Below are 16218 nucleotides of genomic sequence, written 5' to 3' on the forward strand. Positions count from 1 at the left end.
AATATTACATGTTAATAACTTGATTGGAATTATAACCTTGAATTGACAGTTTGATACTTTGAAAATTTTGAGCCAGCCCTACCCCCAAGGGCTGTAGGGTGGGGCTCAAAGGAGTCAGTGTGCTAAAATTTCTTCATTTTCCTTGTTAAGAATCAGAGGTGCTAGTTTCAAATCCTTTTCAGTCTGAAATCTGTATGCTAGATATTGAGTAAGGTGGTTTTATTGTTTTTTGTCACTTTGAATAATATTTCTGTTCATGTTAAAAACAAAATCAACTCTCTGTATAAATATATCAGGTGACCGTTAAGGCCCATGGGCCTCTTGTTTTTTTTCAAATGAATGACCTTCACTCATATTCAAGGTCACAGTGGTCAATATATGTTTAAATCTTTAAATGACTTGTTCTGTATAACCAAAAGGTCCAGGGTAATGATATTTTGCCAGAAGCATGCTTGGTTGGACGACTGTAAACTCTGTTCAACCTTATGTCTTTGTTCGACATTCTAGGTCACATGCGTCATATGTTTAAATTTTTTAATAGGTTCTTATGAATCAAACACTGATTATCTGCCTGTAGCTGTATTTTAGTCCACTTAAAAGATTATTTGTGTGAGATTATATATATTAATACCAGGTGAGCGATTCAGGCCCATTGCAGGCATCTTGTATACTTTGGTGTCAAGATTTTGTTCTTTTTCCTTTATTCTATGGTCGGGTATTTCAAAAAACGTGGAAAGCATGTCATCCTTTTTAAATACGAGCTTCAAGATCAGTATCTCAGCTTTCCATTGGTATACAAAATATGCGTCTGCGATGCCAATATAATTTTTTACAATGATTGAAATTTGAAAATAAATCGCCTTACAGAACAAATAGTTTCCAGATCGTCTCATGTCACATGAATTAATGATGTAATGGACAATGCTGAGTGTAACATCAAAATTCGTTGGCAGTCTAAGGGTTAAGTTAAGTTTATTTTCCGATACAGGACCTATATGATCCTTTACACAAGACTCCAACATATTTAAAAAAAATACATACATGTTCCCTGCATGAAAGATCGGTTATGGACATCACACAGTTAACAAAGTATGTTGTCTCTGTAATTATATTTCAGTTCTTGATCAATCCCATGTTTATCAAATCTGTTTTTAAATGTAACAGGTGGTGGATTATATCACATCCTCTCAAAGACTGTTCCATAATTTTACTACTCGTAGGGAAAAAAAGTTCTTCCTTATTTCATTGCATGAATGTTGTATATCGTCGAGGTCGAGACTTTTACTGGTCACAGTTTAAGGAAGTCTGATGCCTTTCTATCATTATGAGGCACAACTGGTGATGTTTACACTTGCCAGTTAGCGCTTCTGTCATTGGACTGTTGTAACGTTTACATTGTACTATAAATAGTAATGGGAACATGTTTGGTAAATGTTGCCATCATTTGAATACCCAGGTACCTCTCGGGTAAGAGTGGGAAGGTGGGGGAGGTGAGGTTGGGTGTACATGTAGGTAGGTACCTCTCGGGTAGAAGTGGGAAGGTGGGGGAGGTGGGGTTGGGTGTACATGTAGGTATGTACCTCTCGCGAGGAGTGGGAAGGTGGGGGAGTTGAGGTTGGGTGTACATGTAGGTATGTACCTCTCGCGAGGAGTGGGAAGGTGGGGGGGTTGAGGTTGGGTGTACATGTAGGTAGGTACCTCTGGGGTAGAAGGGGGAAGGTGGGGGAGGTGGGGTGGGGTGTACATGTAGGTAGGTACCTCTCGGGTGGGAGGGGGAGGGTGGGGGAGGTGGGGTTGGGTGTACATGTAGGTAGGTACCCCTTGGGTAGGAGTGAGAAGGTGGGGGAGGTGGGGGTTGGTGTACATGTAGGTAGGTACCTCTCAGGTAGGAGTGGGAAGGTGGGGGAGGTGGGGATGGGTGTACATGTAGGTAGGTACCTCTCGCGAGGAGTGGGAAGGTGGGGGGGTTGAGGTTGGGTGTACATGTAGGTAGGTACCTCTCGCGAGGAGTGGGAAGGTGGGGGGGTTGAGGTTGGGTGTACATGTAGGTAGGTACCTCTGGGGTAGAAGGGGGAAGGTGGGGGAGGTGGGGTTGGGTGTACATGTAGGTAGGTACTCGGGTAGGAGTGGGAAGGAGAAGGTGGGGGAGGTGGGGTTGGGTGTACATGTAGGTATGTACCTCTCGGGAAGGTGGGGGAGTAGGGGTTGGGTGTACATGTAGGTAGGTACCTCTTGGGTAGGAGTGAGAAGGTGGGGGGGGGGGGGTTTGGTGTACATGTAGGTAGGTCCCTCTCAGGTAGGAGTGGGAAGGTGGGGGAGGTGGGGTTGGGGGTACATGTAGGTAGGTACTTCTCGGGTAGGAGTGGGAAGGTGGGGGAGGAGGGGTTGGGTGTACATGTAGGTAGGTACCCCTTGGGTAGGAGTGAGAAGGTGGGGGAGGGGGGGTTGGGTGTACCTGTAGGTAGGTACCTCTCGGGTAGGAGGAGGAAGGTGGGGGAGGGGGGGGTGGGTGTACATGTAGGTAGGTACCTCTCGCGAGGAGTGGGAAGGTGGGGGAGTTGAGGTTGGGTGTACATGTAGGTAGGTACCTCTCAGGTAGAAGTGGGAAGGTGGGGGAGGTGGGGTGGGGTGTACATGTAGGTAGGTACCTCTCGGGTGGGAGGGGGAGGGTGGGGGAGGTGGGGTTGGGTGTACATGTAGGTAGGTACCTCTTGGGTAGGAGTGAGAAGGTGGGTGAGGTGGGGTTTGGTGTACATGTAGGTAGGTACCTCTCAGGTAGGAGTGGGAAGGTGGGGGAGGTGGGGTTGGGGGTACATGTACGTAGGTACCTCTCGGGTAGGAGAGGGAAGGAGAAAGTGGGGGAGGTGGGGTTGGGTGTACATGTAGGTAGGTTCCTCTCGGGTAGGAGTGGGAGGGGGGGGGAGGTGGGGTTGGGTGTACCTGTAGGTAGGTACCTCTCGGGTAGGAGGAGGAAGGTGGGGGAGGGGGGGGTGGGTGTACATGTAGGTAGGTACCTCTCGCGAGGAGTGGGAAGGTGGGGGAGTTGAGGTTGGGTGTACATGTAGGTAGGTACCTCTTGGGTAGGAGTGAGAAGGTGGGGGGGGGGGGGTTTGGTGTACATGTAGGTAGGTACCTCTTGGGTAGGAGTGAGAAGGTGGGGGGGGGGGGGTTTGGTGTACATGTAGGTAGGTCCCTCTCAGGTAGGAGTGGGAATGTGGGGGAGGTGGGGGTGGGTGTACATGTAGGTAGGTACCTCTCGGGTGGGAGGGGGAGGGTGGGGGAGGTGGGGTTGGGTGTACATGTAGGTATGTACCTCTCGGGAAGGTGGGGGAGTAGGGGTTGGGTGTACATGTAGGTAGGTACCGCTCGGGTAGAAGTGGGAAGGTGGGGGAGGTGGGGTGGGGTGTACATGTAGGTAGGTACCTCTCGGGTAGAGGTGGGAAGGTGGGGGAGGTGGGGTTGGGTGTACATGTAGGTAGGTACTTCTCGGGTAGGAGTGAGAAGGTGGGGGAGGTGGGGTTTGGTGTACATGTAGGTAGGTACCTCTCGGGTAGGAGTGGGAAGGTGGGAGAGGTGGGGTTTGGTGTACATGTAGGTAGGTACCTCTTGGGTAGGAGTGAGAAGGTGGGGGAGGTGGGGTTGGGTGTACATGTAGGTAGGTACTCGGGTAGGAGTGGGAAGGAGAAGGTGGGGTTGGGTGTACATGTAGGTAGGCACCTCTCGGGTAGGAGTGGGAAGGGGAAGGTGGGGGAGGTGGGGGTGGGTGTACATGTAGGTAGGTACCTCTGGGGTAGGAGTGGGAAGGTGGGGGAGGTGGGGTTGGGTGTACATGTAGGTAGGTACCTCTCGGGTTGGAGTGGGAAGGTGGGGGAGGTTGGGTTGGGTGTACATGTAGGTAGGTACCTCTCGGGTAGGAGTGGGAAGGCGGGGGAGGTGGGGTTGGGTGTACATGTAGGTAGGTACCTCTCGGGGAGGAGTGGGAAGGTGGGGGAGGTGGGGTTGGGGGTACATGTAGGTAGGTACCTCTCGGGTTGGAGTGGGAAGGTGGGGGAGGTGGGGTTGGGTGTACATTTAGGTAGGTACCTCTCGGGTAGGAGTCGGAAGGAGAAGGTGGGGTTGGGTGTACATTTAGGTAGGTACCTCTCGGATAGGAGTGGGGGAGGTGGGGTTGGGTGTACATTTAGATAGGTACCTCTCGGGTAGGAGTGGGAAGGTGGGGGAGGTGGGGTTGGGTGTACATGTAGGTTTACTTAGCTTAAGAATCCCTTCCCTCTCCAGTTGATGATTGTTTACAAAAGCCCAGTACACTCCCCCATTTTGCCTGTATGGAATCCCCCCTTTCACCCATATTTTCCAATTTGCATTTTTATTATAGTAGTAGATCTCAAAATATACAACTTCTTGGTTTCATTAACCCTTTTCCCTCAAGCTTTAAATTTCTTTAAATTATCATGTAAATGTGATTGTGTATATGATATATGCGAGATATGATATAATTCACACACAGTAAAATATGAATAAGAATTGAAACCATCAATATATTGATAACGCTATGGAGCTAGTACTAGATAACTACTGTTCTACATGTGTAGAAGTACACAGTAGAATCTTCAGTATTATTTTCCAGCTAAATTTTGCAGCAGCGACTCGGGCGAGTGCCTAGTATATAAATTGGGAACATGTTATAATATTTTTCTTAAAACTGGAAAGATATTCCTTGTTTACCTTCGTTTTGGGAATGCAGTGTTTTTCTTTTATAAAGCATACAGCCTGTTTCCACTTTAAAACAAGGCAAAAAAATGCACTTATAGATCTCATCAGTAATGCTATTATGGTCCAATGTATATAGGCACTGATATAAACAAACAGATATTCAGTATAACAGAACAGTACTATAAGTGGATGCAGAGAAGTAACAATAATAGCAACAGGTACAAGGTACGCCTTCATCAACCCACCAACAGGGACTATACATAACAAAAACATCATACACACTAAAACAGAGTTTTTTATGCTAATGTAAATTTTACAGTTAAAAGTCAATCTCATCAGGCAGAGAGCAGAAGACTATCAGTAACGTTAATTTTTTTTTTTTTTTTTTAATCCATCTTCAGGTTGTGTGCCAAAGTTGATGTTAAGTAGATATATAGTCTATTACAAATATATACATATAGGCTTCTTTTGGCCTATTTTATAAAGAAAAGTAACATTTCACATCTGATAAGAAGATTGTCAGAAATTATTTGAAAAAAATATAAAAGTTTTGTGTAAACAGTTTTCCCTGTATTGTAGATATCAGGCATATTTTTACTTGTCAGATAGAGATGATTTTGTTTGATTGATTTGTATTAGCTAGACTTGATGTGATTTATGATGAAGGGCCAAAGTTTGGTCAGCTCTATAGTGTTTAATTATGGGGTTTTATTGAAGTGAATATTATACAATTATAGTCTTTTTACTTGGTGAATATGCTCTGATATTGACCAAATCGCCTGGGTCAATATTTTTTCTGTGGTCAATATCAAGAGCATATTCCGACCATGTCAAAAGAACATAACTGTTTTATTTGATAGTGTTATTATGTCCAGGTCGCACAACAAACCTTTGTCCTGCCGTACTGCCTAAACTCTCAAATGGCTCCTTCTGTGGCCTTTCGTGTATTGATGGAAGTTTTTGAAAAAAACATTACTGACAATGGCATTAGGCTTAGCTGTCACAAACGCCATTGTTGTTGTGAAGAAAGCGGTCAAATTGCCCTAAAGGTTTAGTTTTTTTCCAGGCTCTAGATTTAAAATTTGACATTCACCAGATACACAAAAACTGGTGAAGATCAATTTTTATTTGCCGGGTTGTGGAGGGCTCTCAGCCAATCAGAATCTGTTTAAAAAAATCAATTATATGTATATAATAAGTGATTATATGGACTTAAACAGGTTATAATAACCTCAACTTGTCAAGGTTAATATAACCTTTCTAGGTCCATACAACCACATATGCAAAATAAAACTGGAAGTCCTCCAATGTAAATATTAGATATGCAATTATGATGTTTTTGCTGTAACCAAAAAAATGGAAAATACTGCATTTGGCAAAAGGCATTGTGACGTGACAATTGAAGTGACGTTATAAAGGGAAAATTAACCAGCCAATGAGGATGTAGACATAAGTTGTGTGATCGTATATAAGGAGCTAGTAGAATATTGGTTTTAATGCTTTACAACTCTCCTATACACATTTTTAATCTATATTAATTGACTAGTTATTGGATTTATACTAGAATGGGATGAGTACACTGTAGGGACTGGTGAGCTAGAAGCTTGGCTGGACCAGTATCAGTGACAACTATTTGTGTTGATCTGGTCCGTAATATGTCGCCAGCTCACCAATCAACCTATCTGTACGTTGAAATGTGGTTTAATATGTAATATATCTATCTAGGTCTTCTGTGGGTTATCATTTAGAGTACGCAGTAGTCACTGGGATGAAGCCCTGTACAGGCAGAATAGGTAAGACAAGATCAGTTTCTTTGATTGGTGTCTGAATTAATACAAGAAGCATATCTTGATTGGCTAAGGCAGGAAGTTTGATTTAGTTGTCTTTGATTTCTATTGCTAAGGACTGAGGTGATTTAGTTGTCTGTGATTTCTATTGCTTATGACTGAGGTGATTTAGTTGTCTGTGATTTCTATTGCTAAGGACTGAGGTGATTTAGTTGTCTGTGATTTCTATTGCTTATGACTGAGGTGATTTAGTTGTCTGTGATTTCTATTGCTAATGACTGAGGTGATTTTAAGCACTGATTCAGTGCATTGTTTTTATGGAATTTTAAAAATAAATGAGTCAGAACTGTACTAAACTGTGCTAAACTAGAAAGTATTGAGTCTTGCCCCCTGTATTATAAAACATGTATTGCTGATCTCTCTTGCATATATTTTATAGTATTACTTCAACACACATCTTCTCAAAGTATTGTGGATATTTAAACACCTTTCTCTGTGAGTGGTTCAGAGTGGCCCCGTTCATGACATGTCGTATGATCTCCACTTTGGGTTAGATTTAGATCTGACAGACCAAATAATTATGTACCTGTCTCATTCAGGCAATTACACTGCCAAAGGCAAAGCTATCTTCTATTAGGGAGAACTTCCTTGTAATTTATGAAAACAGTTTTATATGAAGAAATTCACTTGCACCATTTGTTTCATGATTTAAGTAAAAACTCCAAACTTGTGGAGAAATAATAATCAGGTGATTGTGATTATCTGAGGTAGTATTTCAGTTTGCCGGAGCAGACATTTAATATTAAAGATGTTTGACATTATGTGAAACTTGATTACAGCACACAATGTGTTGTCATTTATACAGGGTAATTATTTCTTCAGGTTTCTTCTACTTCAGGTAAAATCTGAAGTTTAAATACCATTGGCTGTCTAAGGCAATATACCTCAGTGCACACATAATTCTTAAGTTAACTAACATTCCTTAGCTCTCTGGAGATTTTATTATTGTCCCCAACCCCCCTCCGACCACCATTAAAGCAGAGAGCTTGAGGGGTATAGGTTAATGTATTTTGTCAGTCTGTGTGTGCATCTGTTCGTCTATTGGTCTCAATTAAATAGCAAGACTGCAAGCTAAGAGACGAATGTTGATTAATGAACCCCTCAGCAGATTAGTGTATGTTTACACAATTTTATGTTGATATCAAGCTCTACACATGATTGAATTCTGTTGACCATCAAAACTTTCTTTATATGACATACTTCTTATTGACATGTTTAGCATGGAGTATTGGTACCTAAACTGTAGCTTGCTGGGATAAAAGGTGACTTACATACAAAGTCACAGGTATGAAATACATTAAAACTAGTGGTGGGCCGATCATCGATTATGATGAAATATTAATCAACTGAAGACAATATAGGGACAATCGATTAAATACAAAATCACCATAGATTTTGAGATTTTTCGCAACAGTTTTTCCGTAATCTGAAATCAATTTCTGATTTAAATTAATTCTGAAAATCCCATCGGATTCCCATCACTCTTTAAAACTAAAATACCTTTTAAAGATCCTTTAAATGTAAAACTGAGTGATATGTCGACTGTTGCTTGCTAGCATGTAATGAACGGCTATATGAAGTTTCTTGAGGAAAACTTACAACATTGACCCATTTTCAAGGTCACAGAGATAAGATGTGTTTAAGGTAATAGGATTGTGTCGCCATTTCTCAGTAGAATTTCTTCAAATTTTGTAGTTATATTGGTTTGAAGGAAAGAAAAAAAATTCTGCCACAAAAAATATATAGGTTGTCATAATTTTAAGGAATTTAAATGGAAATTTATGTAAAAAGGAGTGACTTTGGAAAAAAAAATGAAAGAATTTTTTGCAAAATATTGTCAATAAAATGATACTACCATAGATTGGTATTGCATTAATGTATATCAATTTAATAAATGCTGAAATTATGTCAAATAAATTATCTATAAAAGATTAAAAATTGACATTTTATAATAAAACCATATATGCACATAGTAATTGCAGGTAAAAGTTATCTTCCTTGAAAAACTTCACAGTAGTGAAATAGATAGCCTGAAGTACAGAAAAATGGATACATGTAGCTCATTGATAAAAAAAAACCCTGAATTAATGCCTGCATGGCTTTGAAATACTTTAATATTGAGAGAAAACACTGTTCTGTCAATAATAAACATACAATTTCATCAGTTTAATATTAAACATTAGAATATGCGGAAATTGTGATACTGTCTCCCTACATTGGATTTTCAACTAGGGATGTACTTCCTACTTCCGTTTATCAATACACTCCTATGACCTTAAGTCATAAATAACTTATTATAAAGATCGATAGATGATGATAATGATATTTGGCCTGTATTTTGCACTGGTGGGAAGATCTCGTAAGTTTGACTTGGTTTATTACCTCAAAAATACTTTATGTAAGAAGGGTAAAGTGTATTGAAAAGGTCAGTTAAATATGATGCCTCGCTATCAAATTTGTTGAAATAAATGATCTAAAGTGACTGACTTTTAAGATTCGTGAGTGAAATGCAATCTTATTCCTAGCAAAGACTTATTATATGAAGAGATGTAATATTTATCCTGTAGGTGAGTTAGCTTGCTAGTATGAAGAGATGTAATATTTAGCCTGTAGGTGAGTTAGCTTGCTTGTATGAAGAGATGTAATATTTAGTCTGTAGATGAGTTAGCTTGCTTAATTGTATGAAGAGATGTAATATTTAGCCTGTAGGTGAGTTAGCTTGCTTGCTATCAAGTTTGTCTTTAAACTAGTTTGACTTTGACGTTGTGAGATGAGCTTGCTAAAACCATTCAGTAACAGTTGGGTGATACAGGTCTGTGGGGCCTCTTGTTTAACCGTTTCAGAACTCCAAATACTCTAGACTTGCTACATTTGATCTATTTATCCGGCTGTAGATTTTCCAAGGAATCCGCAGATTTTCTGTGGATTTTTTCCACAGAATTCTGTAGAAAAATTCCACGGTTGGCACACAGAAATCCAAGGAAATCCATGTTGCTCTCCTTGCGGCATTATTCCACAAATTCCACGGAATAAATCCACAGAATTCCATGGAAAGAATTCGCAGATTAATCAGACTCCATTTCCCAAAAATATCGTATATGAAAATGTGCGGACAATTTCCACAGCCTGTGCGGAAATGTGTGGACAATTTCCATGGCCTGTGCAGAAATGTGCGGACAATTTCCACGGCTTGTGCGGAATTGTGCTGACAATTTCCATGGTCTTGATGGTCAGTTTGCACAGCCTGTGAGGAACCTGCATATGATCTCTCATATTTTCTGTGGCTTTTACATTTCCATGGGATGACAGCAGCATTTTGTGGGTACTTTTGCAGATTTTATGGACTTCCACCTCAATGCTACACAAAAATTAATTTCCCTGTATAAAAATCAAAACAAAGATATAGTTTTCAATTTTAAATCTTTTATATTTATTGATGCTGTACTGGAACGTGTCCACTGCAGCATTACTTAGCCCGTGATGGCTTTGGTAAAGCTAGTCACTCAGCTCAAATCTGATCTGTGGAAGTGCCACATTGGGGATCTTCTTTTTGATGATTTCTGAAAGAATACAGGGTATTTAGATATATCAGTGATTTTTTGGGCAGTACATTTGGGGCCCCCTTCCTTTGAGAATTTTGGCTGTATTTTCCCAAATTACTTTTTGAGTTTTATAATTGGCAAAATTGTTTCATTACAAAAGGCACAGACCCCAGATGTAAAAAATCTCTATATACTTTTTAACATTTAAAAATTGAACATATCTTATGCCTGAAAAAATATTTCATGGCATTGATAGGAGTTATATGTGGAAAGATAAAGGACAAAACAACTTATACAATGATGGAATGGCGAAAGAGAAGGGGTCACCACATTTGGACATTATATTTTAACACTCAACATCTATGCAGACTAGGAAAAAAGATATACTTGTCGGGGGGGGNGACTCTTTGATGCAGCCTAAATTAGAAATGTGCTATTTAGTGTAATGATTACTATATTAATACTGGTAAAATGCATTTCAGAGAATTTCAGAAAATATTGCATGGGCCACAGGTTTTTAAAATTTGAATAACCAGGTAAATTAAAAAAAAAAAACAATACAGAAAAAATCATGTAAATCATGATTTTAGAAATAATTGATTTGGGGTTGTGTTTATACATTATTTGTTGAATAAATTAGTTGGGTAATGATATAATATATCCACAATGGAAGACATTCATTTCAAAATGTATGATAGACTTCCAGTTCTTGATAGCAATCTTTATAGAGCTGTCAGTAACTAATTCCCCTTCAGAACCCTATAGCTAATGACCCTGGAGGGAGGATCTGGCCAAAGCTACATCAGTACACATGTATACATACCATAGTGAGCAGCTTTACTGCCTCTGAGTGTTTCTATAATTTCTAAAATGTCTTGCGTATATATATAGTATCCAAGTACCTTTATGATTGGTGTCTGAAGTAAACAATTACATCTACATAATTCTGTTTGATTTCAATAATGAAAAATGTCAAAAATTATTTACGCGTGTTATGCTTAAACTAACATTTTTTTTTCTTCAAACCACTAAACCCTAGCTGGTCTGCCACATTCAAATTCCCAGTTCTACTTTAATTGCACACTATACATGTAAATTACAACATATTCTAGCTACTTAATGTATACTTATTTTAACTGATTTGTTTACAATGCAGCTATACATAAAAAGCAGTACATTTCTTGACTTATTTCACAAACAAATATACAAGAACCAAACTGTTAATTTTTCAAACAACTATACTTGACCTAATACTCCCTAGTACTGCTGTTGTTATACTGGACGTATCACACTTAGTGAACATATAAAACAGTATTAGTCTGTTCATACTAACCTGTAGATGTGCCGGTATTAAAGTGTACTGGTATTTTCTCCTCTTGCTTAAGTCCATAATTTGGCAGAAATTCACATTCTTCATAATCTGTCACACAATGCAACCACTCATGGCTAGCTTATAGGGATTCTCTACATCTCACAACTTCCTGTGCATCAGTGTTAATTTAAACTGACCAATCACAGACCAGGATTCCGGACTGGCCACAGTAGCTATGTTTGTATCCATGATCCTTATTTTTCAACAGCCTGGTAAAAGATGTATAGACATAATAAAATCTATTGAAATACTTCACATTTATAAAAACTAGTAAAATTAAACAGCATTTTCTTCTTTTCATTATATGTTAAGAAGTTCAGTGTTAAATAAGATAAAAGTAATTTAACCTTGATATTTTGCAACATTGTTATAATATAAATACACTTGCATTTACATCATTAATTTTATTTTAATTTTTAGGTCGCCTGAGACAAAGTCTCAAGTGACCTATTGCAATCGCCTTTTGTTCGTCGTCATCCGTCTTCCGTCGTCCGTCGTGCGTCCGTAAACAATTTACATTTTCGACTTCTTCTCCAAAACCCCTGAACTGATTTCAATGAAATTTTGCAGAAACCTTCCATGGCCAAAGGTCAACAAAAGTTGTTCCCGGTTTGATCCCCGGCCCCCAGGGGCCTGAGGGGCGGGGCCAAAAAGGGTCAAATTGACTAAAATTTCAAAAATCTTCTTCTCAAGACCCAGATATGGTAGAATCAAACACTCTTCATAGATGGAAGGGTCTTAAGGTGCTCTACCAAAATTGTGGATTTCATGACCCTTGGGTATCACGTTTCCCCCTGGGGAGGGGGTAAACTTTACTATAGTTTATATAGGGAAATCACATTTTGGACCAACATTTGTTTAATTGCCATTGGAGGTAATTCAATTTAGGTTAGCATTATCAGTATTGGGTAGCAGTTTGATGGTATGCACATATGAGCCCTGACTGACCCCCCGGGGGTATTGAGTGGGGCCAAAAAGGGTTGAATTGACTGAAATTTCAAAAATCTTCTTCTCAAGACCCAGATATGGTAGAATCAAACACTCTTCATAGATGGAAGGGTCTTAAGGTGCTCTACCAAAATTGTGGATTTCATGACCCTTGGGTATCACGTTTCCCCCTGGGGAGGGGGTAAACTTTACTATAGTTTATATAGGGAAATCACATTTTGGACCAACATCTGTTTAATTAATCGAAGACGGGGACGTATTATGTTATCACGTGAGCGAGCGGGCGGGCATGCGAACGATGTCCGCTCGATATATATCTCAAGTAATTATTAACGGATTAACTTCAAACTTTACAACAAGGTTAATTACCATGAAACCTCGGACAAGTTCGATAACCGCCATTATCCGACCATAATTTGTGGAGTTATGCCCCTTTATGGACTTGCCGAAACAGTGTCCGCTCGATATCTCGAGTAATTATTAACGGATTAACTTCAAACTTCACAACAAGGTTAATTACCATGAAACCTCGGACAAGTTTGATAACTGCCATTATCCGACCATAATTTGTGGAGTTATGCCCCTTTATGGACTTGCTGAAACAGTGTCCGCTCGATATCTCGAGTAATTATTAACAGATTAACTTCAAACTTCACAACAAGGTTAATTACCATGAAAGCTCGGACAAGTTTGATAACTGCCATTATCCGACCATAATTTGTGGAGTTATGCCCCTTTATGGACTTGTCGAAACAATGTCCGCTCGATATCTCAAGTTATTATTAACGGATTAACTTCAAACTTCACAACAAGGTTAATTACCATAAAACCTCGGACAAGTTCGATAACAGCCATTATCCGACCGTAATTATTGGAGTTATTCCCCTTGGTTTCATTAATGCGATGCATGTGTTCCATGATGTTGAATTGCACTCATTGATCTACCAGTTAAGTTGAATGATTTCTCTTTCAATATCAATTACTCACAAATATATTTCAATCATACAAACAACTGCTCATTCAATGTGTGACTGGCGTATTATATACCGCTTGCGGTAACCTTGTTATTGGAAGTAATTCAATTTGGGTTAGCATTATCAGTATTGGATAGCAGTTTGATGGTATGCACATACAAGCCCTTACTGACCCCCCAGGGCTGATGGGTGGGGCCAAAAAGGGTTGAATTGACTGAAATTTCAAAAAAAATCTTCTCAAAGACCCAGATGTGGTAGAATCAAACACTCTTCATAGATGGCAGGGTCTGAAGGTTTATGACCCTAGGGTATCACGTTTACCCCCTGGGGAAGGAGGGGGGGGGGCAAATTTATTATGGTTTATAATGGCAAATGATCCTTTGATTATTACATGTTAATAACTTGATTGGAATTATAACCCTGAGTTGACAGTTTGATACTTTGAAAAATTTTGAGCCAGCCCTACCCCCAAGGGCTGTAGGGTGGGGCCCAAAGGAGTCAGTGTGCTAAAATTTCTTCATTTTCCTTGTTTAGAATCAGAGGTGCTAGTTTCAAATACTTTTTAGTCTTAAATCTGTATGCTAGATATTGAATAAGGTGGTTTTATTGTTTTTTGTCACTGAATAATATTTCTGATTGTGTTAAAAACAAAATCAACTCTCTGTATAAATATATCAGGTGACCGTTAAGGCCCATGGGCCTCTTGTTTATTTTATTTTTAACAATAATGAAAAAATTGAAAAAGAAGTTGCATCTCTAAATATTCTTAGTATGAAAATCCAAAACTGTAGAAATGCTCTAAGTAGGAAAATATGAAATCTTTGTGATTTTGAACATTAATGAAATTATCAAATTATACTGAATACATCATTTGTGTACTCTACGATATGTGGTATTTGAACTGATATGACCTGTAGGGGTAAGAAGTCAGGGATATTTGAACTTATATGACCTGTAGGGGTAAGAAGTCAGGGATATTTGAACTGATATGACCTGTAGGGGTAAGAAGTCAGGGATATTTGAACTGATATGACCTGTAGGGGTAAGAAGTCAGAGATATTTGAACTGATATGACCTGTAGGGGTAAAAAGTCAGGGATATTTGAACTGATATGACCTGTAGGGGTAAGAAGTCAGGGATATTTGAACTGATATGACCTGTAGGGGTAAGAAGTCGGAGATATTTGAACTTATATGACCTGTAGGGGTAAGAAGTCAGAGATATTTGAACTGTTATGACCTGTAGGGGTAAGAGGTCAGTGGTATTTGAACTGATATGACATGTAGTGGTAAGAAGTCTGAGATATTTGAACTTATATGACCTGTAGAGGTAAGAAGTCAGTGGTATTTGAACTGATATGACCTGTAGTGGTAAGAAGTCTGAGATATTTGAAATTATATGACCTGTAGAGGTAAGAAGTCAGAGATATTTGAACTTATATGACCTGTAGAGGTAAGAAACCAGTGGTATTTGAACTGATATGACCTGTAGTGGTAAGAAGTCTGAGATATTTGAAATTATATGACCTGTAGAGGAAAGAAGTCAGAGATATTTGAACTTATATGACCTGTAGAGGTAAGAAACCAGTGGTATTTGAACTGATATGACCTGTAGTGGTAAGAAGTCTGAGATATTTGAACTTATATGACCTGTAGAGGTAAGAAGTCAGTGATATTTGAACTTATATGACCTGTAGAGGTAAGAAGCCAGTGGTATTTGAACTGATATGACCTGTAGAGGTAAGAAGCCAGTGGTATTTGAACTTATATGACCTGTTGGGGTTAGAAGTCTGAGATATTTGAACTTATATGACCTGTAGGGGTTAGAAGTCTGAGATATTTGAACTGATATGACCAGTAGTGGTAAGAAGTCTGAGATATTTGAACTTATATGACCAGTAGAGGTAAGAAGTCTGTGGTATTTGAACTGATATGACCAGTAGGGGTTAGAAGTCAGTGGTATTTATGAGTATTTGATTAAGTCAGACTGTCACCCGTAGTTCTAGCTGTGAGCCTTTGAAGTTAGGCTGTTAGGGAAAGTTTAACAAATATAGGGAAATCAGTGTAGTTATGACTCTGGAAGTCCTATAAAGGTCTGCCCCATAGGATGTTACCTGTCAGGGAAAAGTGGCAATTAAGCAATATTGCGACAATATTCTACTAAGTGATGTTACAGTCCACTAGCACGGACTATTGCCATTAATTAATGGCGACTTTCTCAATGTCCTGGTCAATACTACACGCTATCTATAGAGTACTCAATTTTGAAAATTGGTATTAAAACCCAATCCTTTTATGTGTTCTCAAGTCCAGAAATGGAAACACAACCAACCCAATGAAATTGATAGCAGTCAAATATGATAGTGATGAAATTGATAGCAGTCATATATAATAGTGATGAAATTGATAGCAGTCAAATATGATAGTGATGCAATTGATAGCAGTCATATATGATAGTGATGCAATTGATAGCAATCAAATATGATAGTGATGCAATTGATAGCAGTCATATATAATAGTGATGAAATTGATAGCAGTCATATATAATTAAGTGATGCAATTGATAGCAGTCAAATATGATAGTGATGCAATTGATAGCCGTCAAATATGATAGTGGTGCAATTGATAGCAGTCATATATGATTGTGATGAAATTGATAGCAGTCAAATATGATAGTGATGAAATTGATAGCAGTCATATATAATAGTGATGAAATTGATAGCAGTCAAATATGATAGTGATGCAATTGATAGCAGTCATATATAATAGTGATGAAATTGATAGCAGTCATATATAATTAAGTGATGCAATTGATAGCAGTCA

The 16218-nt window shown here is 39.1% G+C and overlaps 1 long non-coding RNA gene across 1 annotated transcript in view; it reads left to right on the plus strand.

Moving 5' to 3' along the window:
* Window positions 1-16218, plus strand: part of LOC110441498 — a 25343-nt gene that overhangs the window by 7346 nt on the left and 1779 nt on the right. The window lies entirely within an intron of this gene.

The sequence above is a fragment of the Mizuhopecten yessoensis genome, unplaced genomic scaffold (genome assembly GCF_002113885.1).
Source record: "Mizuhopecten yessoensis strain PY_sf001 unplaced genomic scaffold, ASM211388v2 scaffold715997, whole genome shotgun sequence".
In the NCBI taxonomy this organism is placed as follows: Eukaryota; Metazoa; Mollusca; class Bivalvia; order Pectinida; family Pectinidae; genus Mizuhopecten; species Mizuhopecten yessoensis.